Genomic DNA, 12,025 nt, shown 5'->3' with positions numbered 1-12,025 from the left:
GTACAGATGGTCTCCCTATGGACTTTTATAAAAAGTATAAATCCTTACTAGTCCCCAGACTGATAGAAATGTATACGGAATCGGCAAAGAATGGAGAACTTCCACGCACACTGCGTGAGGCATTGGTAGTACCACTTCCTAAAACAAACAGCAGGGAGGCATCAGTAACAGACTTTCGCCCACTATCAATGCTAAATAGTGACTTTAAGATCCTCAGTAAGATCCTGGCCAACCGGCTATTACCTCTTATGCCCACCCTGATACATCCTGACCAGAACGGTTTCATACCTGGTCGAAGCACCTCACTGAACCTTAGGCGTATTTTCTCTATCATACATATGCCCAGTGAATCGAAACCGCCAACTGGGATCATGCTAGCAGTGGACTTTGAAAAGGCCTTCGACTCAATTAGATGGGACTACCTGAGGGTGACAATGTTAAAGATGGGTCTGGGAGAGGGCTGGGTCGAATGGGTGGATCTGTTATACTCATCCCCACTGGCAAGGGTCAAGACAGGTAGGACAATCTCTGGTGCTTACCCAGTGCACCGAGGAACTAGACAGGGATGCCCCCTATCTCCATTGTTGTTCGCCCTGGCGATGGAGCCCCTGGCGGCCTGGGTACGAGGGGACGGAACGAGTAGAGGGATTCAGTGGGGACCAACTGACCACATTATCTCGCTATATGCAGATGACATCCTGATCTATCTTAGAGATGGGGCGACTGGTCTCCCTTGGGCCCTGAACGCCCTGGAGGAGTTTGGAGAGGTGTCAGGATTAAGACTTAACGTAATAAAACATATGTGTTCCCCCTGATGCCCGGATATGGATGTCCTGCAACGTGCCCAACAGACCTGAAATGGGCCTCACGGACATTTAGATACCTGGGGATCCAGATCTATCATGACGTGGGAGACCTAAGAGAGGGCAACCTTGGTAGTGCGCTCCGATCCCTGAGATCCTCTGTAGAATTTTGGCGCTCTCTGAAACTGTCGGTGATGGCCAGAGTGGCGCTCTCCAAGATGATCATGCTCCCCCGACTTCTTTATTACTTCACCAACTTGCCACTGTTAATACCCCGAGCATGGTTCCGCGATCTGAACGCATTACTCAGAGAACTAATATGGGACAATGGGCGCAGGCGAACAACACTTACTCTGCAGGCCGCCCAACGCGGGTGGCCTGGGAGCCCCCGACTTTGAGGCATACTACCTGGCATCCCAATTACAGTGGATACCCGGCTGGCTTGCGGGCCAGGGCCAACTGGATTTGTATACAGCCCAAGGAGCAATTGACACGGCGTGGATTGCGGCATGCATGACAAACAGAAAGATAACCCCCCCCCCCCCCCGGGAACAATATAATGATAAAAGTGGCAATGGCATGCTGGAAAAGATGCACGAAAAGGGTGGGAGTGGGCCCTCCATATTCCCCAGCGCTGCCACTGGCGGTGCTCGCCATAGAACCTAGGGGGAGGGGGCCGGGAAGCACGGGACTTGGCCCCTGGTTGTCTGCTGGAATAGAAGTAGTGGGAGGACTCTTCAAGGAGGGAGTGATGAGGGGATTTGCTGAATTAACGGAAGAGGGTGTTCCCGGGGGGCAGTTCCTGCTTTATGGGAGGCTAGTACACACTCTTAAAACTCACTGGGACACGGTGAATGCGGAACCTGCCACACATGAGGTCCTGCACTCACTGTTGACATTAGGGGAGGAATCACATCTAATCACCAAAATATATCGGGCCCAAGTTGAGGCAGCCTTAGACCCATTACGGTCGCTGAGAGGACGGTGGGAGGGCACAATTGGGCGGGAACTAACTGACTCAGAGTGGAAGAGAATACTGGCCTACCCCCGGAAGATATCACGTAATACACGGTTAAGATACATTCAATACAATTATTTGCACAGAACGTACCTCACACCTCACAGACTGTTCCGTATATATGGAGGGACTTTGGGGACTTGCCCGAGATGCGGAGGAGGAGGGGCGGATTTTGACCACATGGTCTGGACTTGCCCAGCGATCCAAATAGGCTGGAGGGAAATATTGCCCACCTTGACTGAATTGTTTGAGTTTGAGTTGAGACCCACCCCTGAGCTGTGCCTGCTGGGCCTCAGACCGGCTGCGCTTTGCGGAAAAGTGAAGGGACGCTTTCTGGACCTTTCCCTGGCCCTTTATAAGAGACTAATCTCGAGGGGCTGGAAGACCACAGACCGTCCTCTGCTGTCTGTCTGGAAAAGAGATATATCAGCATGGTCTAGTGCTGAACTACAGGTCCTAAAAGCAGAAGAAGCCAGGAATATCCGCCAGGTTCCTATAGCTCCGGGGTGGGAGAATTTAATGACGAGTTGGGAGAGTATAAATAAGAGGCTGGCAGGCCCAGTAGGAGAAACCAGTGAAATCCAATCCCCACCGAGGTTGGAACCGAATGGTAGAAGTACATAGATAGACACCCAAAAACAGACCCAGACCACACATAGATCACATCAAGAGTAAGGGTGTGAGGACAGCTGGAACTCTGACCCCCACTCCACTGACAGTAATAGCAAGCAACGTGAGTGACCTGCCACTCCCACGGTGCGCCCTGGGTTGACATCTTCCCTCACCCAAAAACGAATACAATATAGTACCTTCAAGCTAACAATCACAAAAGCCATTCGCACAAAGCCATAAAGTTGACCTTTTGGGGTCCTTTGTTTTCTTTTTACTCCCCTTCTTCCTTTTCCTCACCTCCAACCGGTCCAATATGACTGTCACCAGAAATTGTATATCACATACCGTGTTTTCTCCCTCTCCCCCACTTTCCTCTTCCCCCTCTACCTCCCTTATCTTCCTGCACTTAACCCTATACGCCACCCTCCCAAGTTACAAGGAAGAAGGGGTTCAAGTTTGTTGTTTGATTGTTGATTATGCAGAACAGCGAATTGAAGAAAGGAAACACGCTTTAACAAGTAAATGAGCACAATTTGTTGAATAAAGACCATTAAGACAAATGACAATAAAAAGTGCAAACAATGAGCAAAAGGTAGAATATAGCATAATAAACAAAAAATGCATGTAAAATGAACAAGTATGAAACTGTGTAACAACAAAATGTTAATAAAAATATATTTAAAAAAAAAAAAAAATTATTCAAAATGGCTACGCCCTACCCTTTGTCCTCACCTCAGTTTCCTCCCACACCAGAAACAAATTTCGAAGGAGAACGTGACAATTTTAATGCAAGAGGGGAATCTTTTACTCTGCAAGGTTGCCATTGAATGGGTAGTAGAGTTTGAGAAAGGCACAAGGTGCTATTCCAGCTACTCCCTTGACCTGAAAAGGGTGGAAGACTTAAGATCTGTCCTGGACCTTCGCCCAGTGAATGTTTCCCTGTTAAACAAATTCCAAGATGCTTATGTTGGCATGCTTTCCCCTTTGGCCTTACCTTGGCCGCTTGGGTGTTCATGTAAGTGCTGGTGGTGGTTCCTGCCTGTCTTTGGAGGTCAGAAGTAAATGTCTTGCCCTACCTCGATGACTAGCTGCTCAAGGTGGGTTTTCAACAGTCTAGTATAGAGCATGTTCAGAAGACGGACAGATCCTTGTCCTTGTTTGTGTTCACCATCAATGATCCAAAGTCACAACTACCCTTCTTGTAGAAGATTCCATTAGAGGGGGCAGTACTGGACATGGTGACATGCAAAGCTTTCTACTCACTACAATGAGACTGGGATATTCAGGATATGATCCTGATATGTTTGGATCCGTCCTGGGTCTTAATGAGGGTGGCTCTGAAGCTCCTTGTTCTCCTTTCCTCATGCATCCTCCTTATCCCATTGCATGACAGCACATGAGGGACCCTACACTGGAACCTCCCTTTTCAGTGCTACACACTACTGATCTCACAGAAGATGGCTCCAGATCTACAGCAGTGAATATCTGACACCAGCCTGACATGCAGCAGACCACTCTCCTTCCAACACAGAACTCACAGTAGTGACTGAAGTGTCGCTGCTGGGTTGAGGGGTGGGGTCATCTAGTGGAAATGTGGATCAAAGGTCTCTAATTGAAAGCTGGTGGCAGGTGAGCCACTTGGCGTTCAAATCCTTCCTGTAATTTATCAAGGGGAGGCTGCTACAGGTTCTCTCAAATGCTACCAGCCTATGGTACTGCAGCATGCAGGGTGGATTTGGGATCTTGAGCCTCTTGGCACAGGCCCTGCATCTTTAGAAGTGACTGAAACAGAATATCTTTCTGGTCGTCAGTCATGTAGCTAGGCCGCTAAACGCCAGAGCAGATGAACTGAGGAGGTATTGTCTGACAGACCATGAGTGGCATCTCCACTGTGCTGTGGCGAAGGGAATCTTCGGTCAGTGGGGAGAGTCCTGGCTAGATCTATTTGCCATCGTCCAACTTTCAGTTTCAGCAGTTTTACTCGCTAGAGATTCTTCTGAGGCGCAGTCTAGGGGACACATTTCAGCTGGAATGAATGAGTGACTTCTCATCGCATTACTACTGTTTACCATTCCTCCCTTGGGTGCTAAAGATGATCAAGAAGGACTTGGGCCAACTCCTTTTCATTGCCATGTACTGTGCCAGAAGAGTGTTGTACACAGAGCTTCCTGCATGAGCATTTGCCCTTTCATACAGCTACCATTTTGTGACCCCTGAAGGTCTGAGAGCTCATTCCACCAGGGCCACCACTATTGTGTTGACTTGAGGGGTGCATATGCTTCATACCTGCCTGGCAATGGTATGGGCATTGGTACATGCATTCATGAGCCACTACTGTGTGCCTTGACAGCCAGGTCAGGCTAGAGGAAACTTTGCCTACTGGGCTGCGCAGAACCTTTTGATTTGAGTTCATTCTACAGATCCTCCACCTTTGGAAGGTACTGCATTGGTATCTATTCAAAAGGTGAGTAATCTGTACTTAAACGTTTCCATCAGAAGAATAACTTAATGACTTTTGGCAAAGCTCTCTCAGGTGGATAAGTTACTTGCAGATTAATCACTGCCTATCAGCATTCCTAGTCCCGGAAGTGGCATCTTTAATATTTAAAAAGGTCCCTGGTTAGAGGTCAGCACACTTTCGCCAGCAGTTCTACATTTTGCATTTGAGGGTGCAGAAAGACACAAAATTGATGGCAGTCATTGCACTTACAGACTTGTTTTCTCTGCCACTTCTGTTTCAGAGCCGCATAACACCACTGTTGAATTTCTTGGATCCATTGTGGTGCTTTGGGATAGTCAGACATTAAGGAATGTGCAGTTACGTAGTGTAATCTCCAGAAAGAGTGTTACCAACAGTAAGTAACTTTCTCTTCAGAACTTACATATGATCCCACATGAGAATTACCCAAATCATTACAGAAAATTGTATCCAAAACTTCACATGATGGGATGATTGGTGATACCCCTAAAAGATACCTCATTTACCAACATCCCGTAATAGTGAATATTATTTCAGCCCAAGTTCCACAGGTAGCCAACAAACCCTCCACTGAGACCAAATGTATCAGCCAATAGCTTGCTCTTTGAGAATATGGCTAAATATGTTGCTGTTAGCTCAAAGTGTTGTCTTATTTTCCAACTCTTTAAAGATTCCACAGGCCTTTTAAGCAAAATACCTTGCGGAGAGATCGTAATTGGAGGGAAAGTGAACTTGTAAATGCTCAACAGGTTTTCACGCGATCAAATCTAGAAGTACATATTTGTCTTGAGCTAAAATGTAGTTCACAAATAGTTTCTAGGAGTACCATCTCCTGGCCTACTTCGTTATATTCTTGGTAATTCATGAGCTGTAAATCTGCAGTAATACAAGGACAGAATTAGACCCCTAATTAGGTCTGATGTTAACCAAGACCTTTTGTTTTTATTGCATTTCTCTCGCGCTCTCTCTGTCTATTGACTAGCTTCACTATGCGTGACAGCATTGTGCTCTTTCACAAGGAACATATCCGCACACAAAGTGGTTTTGTTAAATGCCAGGAACCACTGTGCCAATGTGTGCTTTTTGAGACCAAAAAATGTTTTTGCTTTTGCCAGTGTTTGTTATAGTGAGGGCCCGCAGCTCCCACATCAATAGCCTTTTACAAAAACGATGTCTGAACAAGGCACACGTTGACAAAATCAAAAGACTGACAACCAATGTCGAACCTACTGACTTTGACAATGCTTGTTTATATTAATGTTTCCTATAATAGTGTTGAAACTGGCCACACTGATTTTTCCATTATGGATATATTTTTTTTAGAAATAGTACCATGCATTAACAAATTGTACTAAATGATGCTTCAAAGAAATGGTACCTAAAATTTCACAGCAGCTATTAAAACGTGTTTTTTTCTCTTTTCATTTTTTAATGAACATTTTGTTTTTTAAATTGAAGAATCCTCCATATTGCTTTCAAGCTTCTGCACATATTTGCATCTCTTCAGAGCATTCTGGGAGCATTATACGTAGCCTCATATTGTTCAGCTTTGCAAACGAGTGTACACATTTTTATACTCGGACTATCAGTAGTGCTGTCTAAGCTTACAACATTTCTTTAGCGTGCATGCACCCTAATAATGAAGACTTTGCATTAATGAATCATAAATACAAGTTCAAACAGCATTAACATGGCCACAAATGTTGAATTTACTGTAGACAACGCCCTTCTTCAAACCAAAATGTGGTACAAGTAAACAGGCAGCCAAAGAATTTGTTCTACAGAGGGTTGGTCCTACTTGTCCCAAGGACAAAATAAATATGAAAACTTGTTTTCCTTGACCCTAAACAATATGTCCTGGGCGTTGGGCTATAGGAATTCCACTTCTTATCTACATGCATTTCTTTGAGCATGACCATGCTTCACTACATCCATACTGAAGTAAATTATTCAGAGGGTAGTGTGTCATCAATTACCTTTTTGGAGGTTGTAGAGGAGCCATATATGAGCTGCGTGAGTTTGCAATGCATCTCATAATGGCGCATCACAACTGACTGTGACACTGGGCAACCAACTTCCAAACTTTGATAAATCACTGGACCAACAAATGCTAATCAAAGACCTTGTTGTTGAAATCATCAACTGTTTTTACCGTCCACGTGGCTGCTAAAGCCACCATTGCTATTTAAATGTTGTCAATGTCCTCCAACCAGCAGTTCAGCAATCTGGTATAAAGTGCACAGTTGTCTTCTAAAGTTAACTTGGAAGGATCTAGTAAAGGCATGCCTGCACACATTAATTGGGGTGTGCCATGTATGATATATTAATGCCTATGCAGTAGACTCCCAAAGCTCTGCATTAAAACAGCAGTCCAAACAGTGTCCTGTCTGCTGCAGGAAAGCATTGATAACCACAGGCGTATAATGGAAAAGAGGCTACCACAAGCTCATAATGAAGGTCGCATTATCTTTAGCAATCTTTCTGATATGTTTTGAGCCTCCCTGATACACACTCTAATGTTCAAACTACTAGGTTAGCATTGGTAGTTTAAATGCACGCGCTGAGACATGCTCATACCTACATGTTCTATTCCTTTTGCACATCATTGTTTTCAGGTGTTTAAGTGTAACTAAACTGACCAAAGGCTAAAATTGTAATTATTAAATAGATGTCCCTGTGACAGTGGTATTTTCACTCTTTAGTTCGCTTTATCATTGGATCTGGCATTACAGTGCATCTGTCTGCTTACCTAGTGTTACCACTTAGAGTATATTCTTTCCCCGTAAGTTATCGGCAGTTTGACGTATCATTCCTCCCCCTTTAGTTTACTTGTCTTGAAGTACATATAGATTAATTTTACATCTGAAAAGTACATTGATTCATCACCCATTAATTCTTTATCTCGTAGTATTGCATACTGAAAGCGTTTTTTTTCCTCCACTGCATTAGGATTTTTAAAATAAATTACTCAGGATTCTCAATGCAAGCCAGATCTATTGCCTTTGTTAGTGTTTTTTGTTTGCTAGGCTCGTAGGTGTGCACTCGTTAAGATTAGTTTCTTAATTAGCCTTGGCATTATACTTGTATCCTCTCAATTTTCCATATATTTTCTCGGCCAAACGTATCCGTTAGCTACGCTGTTTTGTATCCAGTTATCTCAGATGACCAATGACACATTTACCTCTGTAACTAGTAGTGCCGACGCTAATCTGCTAACCATAGGGACGAGGACGGGTGTCCTTGATGGGCGCAAATTATGGCCAGACTTCCTTAAGGTTTGGGCATAAGGCATTTCTAGTCCCATCTCTGTCCCACTGATTTTCTTCACAGGCTGACTGTGTCCACTTGCAATTTGAGAATTAAAAGGAATGTATCTGTTATTTGACTGGTTCAGTTTAATGTGTGTGCAGTATAGTAAGATTGAGTCTTTGTTTCGAATAATGTTCTTGCTTATCTTTAAGTGTTTTCATTTGTTTTCTTGAGGTACGGAAAGTTTTATAACAGCACTACTATTCGCTGTGTTTATTAAGGAATAAGCGGTAATGCATTAACTCCGTAGTTTCACTATTTTGCCCAAACACTTGCGGGCAAAGAGTTATTTAATAAAAAAAATAAAGAAAATTAAGTAGTAAAGTGCGTGTAAAGGATTTTGGTTTCAATAAGTTATACATGCAGTTAGTGCTCATTTTATTCAAATCATAACATGGTTGACCGTGGATAGGAAAGGCGTGATAGGGGAGGGACTTTGAATGTACATCACTTGATAGTATAAATTAGTCATGTATGTTTTAGCCTGCGAAATGTCCCTAAGAAAATGTCCTTTTTTCGTTTTCACACATTTTTTGGGTGGGTGTTAGTCGCATGCATTTTAAATAAATGAAAGATGTTCATCCACAAGATACATTGTCTTCGAAATGTGTCAGTTTATTGGTAAATTGGTGCGTAAAAATGTATCTGTTACAAATTCACACTCGGGGTAAAAAGGCGCTGCACGATTTACCAAGCGGTTATAAATAGACTGTGGGAATTGTGCGTGGTGTGCTCGCAGTAGTAACGGACACCCTTTGCACGCACATTGTCTTTACAGTATGACATCTGTTCTTCGCTAGAGGAGTAATGTGACTTTTAGTGGAGTGTTAAGTGATCAGCGACAAGTAAGAATGGATGCATGTTGTAACGCGATTTCTATGTAGGTATTAGAGCGATTGTATACGTAACCCTCCTAAAGTAAGAGATTGAACGCAGTTTTAGTTCTTGAAAGGGAAGTGCACGTGATTTTCCTTCTCTTTTTTTCTCATCCCTGCTTGGCCCCTCTGCCCGCCCCTCGACGAGAAGGGGTGGGGGCAGGGGAGAGGCCTATTCAAGCGGCTATTACCATAAAGCATCGATAATGTCGGCGTTTGGTCACGTGGCTTGCAGTAGGGCCGGCTATTATCTCCGTGTAAAGGGAGCTGCTGCTACTGCTGCTTTTCAGAGCAGGCACAGAAACACAAATGTGGGGTGGGGGAGGGTGGGTTCAGGGCAGAATTTTCCAGTGCCTGGTTTCTGTGCTGCCTGTTAAAGGAGGGAGGGAAGGAGAGGGGGGTCTGTCTGATCAGCAGCTAGGGAAGGGGATTTGCTGGCAGGTTTGTCAGCTGTCATTAGGAGCAGATGACAGGGAAGATAAGCCTCCGTGTGCGCACGTTCTCCGGCGGCATGTGCACGCTCGTGCTGCCGGCCGCTATGCAGCACGACCCTCGCCTTTGAGATGTTCGCAGGTTTGTTATTATGGCCGGTTGTAGGATGCGAAGCAGTGCCAGAAGGCTTCTTGCTACTGCTACAGAGTCGCTGTCCGCCGGGGGAGGCTATGCTGGACGGCAGAGGTGCGTTTGCATGGAGCGCGCGGACTCTTTCCCAGCTGCTCAGCTCTCTTAGAGCAGGAACAGCTCCCCTGTTGTTGCATTGATATGTTTCTCGGCTGTAGATGTTTTGCTGAACTCTGTGCGTGCTGTTGCGGAGTGATGGCGTGCTGTTGTGAATTGGCCTAGCCTCTTGGTCTTCGAAGGGCAGTGTCCCGAACAGTCTCAGAAATGTTCACGAAAATAGCTGTACTTCTGTGTTTTTCATTACGTAGTGTAAAGAGGCCGCAAGGATTGTAATCCAATAAGGACAAGAGTAGGGCATGCCAAAGGGTCTACATCACTTAGGATAAGAAGCTGAACATTTTTATAAAACACTTATTGTATTTTTTCTTTTTGAACATACCACAGTTCCAGAACTTGCAGCAATTACTAGTTGAGACAAAACCAGGACGTAAAAGAAGGCATCGCTGCAGAGTTCTAAAGTTGGTTCCAGCGTTTTTATTAAAAAAACAAAAAACGATACGAACATCATTGGATGAGTATCTCCAGAGTCGTGGCTTGGTCAGTATGATATTTATTGGGGGGAGGGGAGGTGCGCTGTCTCGAGCATCAGATTTCCCAACATTCACGCTGGTACATTTTGTTAAAACGCATGATATGAGAAGCAGGGCATGGGGTCGAGGGGTTGGGTAAGGTGCAGTGGCAAGAGAGTGTTAATTGTTAGGAGTGCTTAAAACGCATTATTTTTCAAACTCATCAACCTATTAAAGGCCTTCAAAAAATAGTGTCTTTGTCTGAGTAGGTATGTAAAAATCCCAGGTGAAATCTGACAGACACTTCACGCAACCTGTCTGAAAGCACATGTACTTAACTATTTACTACAGAATACGTTTTTTAGGGGGGGTGTAACACCCCAAACACCTCCCCGGAGCTATGCCTCTGAGTATATCTCCATTTGCATCAGTGCACTTGCTCATAAAAATAGGAGCACTCTGAAAGAGACTAACATAGTTCAGACCTTGATGGGAAAAAAATAGTGCCATTCTTTTAAGTGTAGCAGCTGGAGTAACGTCAGTAAACGTGGTTATTCGACTAGAATCAAATACATCGCTCACTACATCCTTCTCAACATTGCTTCCTTGTTTTATATAATTTTAGTCCTATTGTTAGCCAATCAGATGCCACCACAGTCTTTAATATGACCATCTTCCTTTCAGAACTGCATTGCCTTGAATCACCTGACACATGATCACACCTCAAATAAGTAGCCTCTAGGCTGAAGTTAAAGGTGGTTTGTTACGTAACTGCCTGCTTCTAAGACATATGCTGTGTATCTTGTTGCCGATTACCTGTCCTCATTAACTCTATGCAGCAATGTTTTCTGAGTATCTGGGACTCTGCCCCCTTTGTGTATGTTCATAATAGCTGGATCGGAGTTTGCTGTTCCAAACGTGTCAAAAAGTATCTTGAAATGACTGTCTCTAAGTGCAGCGCAGAGTGCTTTCGCTGATTGTGCATAATCCACAAAAGTAACATTGTGGGTATGTACATCAGTGCTGTCGAGCATGATTCAAAAGGGCTCTGCCCAACTGCAAAATCTGGTGAGGTGCCTGTGAGATCCCTGACACTTGTGGCATAACTGCCCAAATGCCAGATTTTCACTGGTAAGTACATTGGCCGAGAAAGACTCGGCTAAATGGAGACCCCTCTGCCTTTTCCAGGAACTGACTTTGCATCCTTGTTTTGTGTCCACTCTGCTTTCCATTTGCCATACACCGTCCTAAGATAACATTAAAAAAACTTGTCAACACTGCTGGTATAGTCACACACATGCCCCATAAAACACAACGTTTTACTAGTAATGATGGTAACTCGTTTAAGTGTGACTGCTTCATTTTGTATATCCATCGAGTTGTAGCCATAGAATCCCTTTGGTTCCATACACTCAGAAGTAGCTAATTTTACTGTTTTACTGTTTCACTTTGTATAAGTGCAATGGTTTTCATGAACTAAACGCACTGATAATAAACTTGAACTAGAGCTACACTCAGAAGTTGTAAAACTGTAAAATAACTAAGTTGAACGACATAGTTAATATTCCCTGAACATTTCAATTCAGTCTTTTCCAGGCACAGTTTTCTATAGCATTACTTTAAATGCAAGCATTGCTTGATGAGTCATGTTCTGTACTTAATTGATTGGCCAAGTGGTCCAGCTATTTGCCATTATTGTCCAACAAGCAACACTTGTATTCTGTTTTGTTCACCTTACT

At 44.0% G+C, this 12,025-nt stretch overlaps 1 protein-coding gene across 13 annotated transcripts in view; it reads left to right on the top strand.

Moving 5' to 3' along the window:
• Nucleotides 1–12,025, top strand: part of NCOA2 (nuclear receptor coactivator 2) — a 1,057,595-nt gene that overhangs the window by 280,873 nt on the left and 764,697 nt on the right. For 2 of the 13 annotated variants that reach the window (XM_069220322.1, XM_069220315.1), the window contains exon 1: nt 9,453–9,774. The exons of the other annotated variants lie outside the window; for them this stretch is intronic. The gene's annotated coding sequence lies outside the window, so the exon portion shown is untranslated. Of the gene's footprint in view, nt 1–9,452; nt 9,775–12,025 lie in introns of those variants that run through there. 13 annotated transcript variants of the gene reach the window in all.

This window comes from Pleurodeles waltl, chromosome 2_2, assembly GCF_031143425.1.
Source record: "Pleurodeles waltl isolate 20211129_DDA chromosome 2_2, aPleWal1.hap1.20221129, whole genome shotgun sequence".
Classification (NCBI taxonomy): domain Eukaryota; kingdom Metazoa; phylum Chordata; class Amphibia; order Caudata; family Salamandridae; genus Pleurodeles; species Pleurodeles waltl.
The sequence above is the reverse complement of the archived record's forward strand: the minus strand, read 5'-3'. Positions and strand labels throughout refer to the sequence as shown.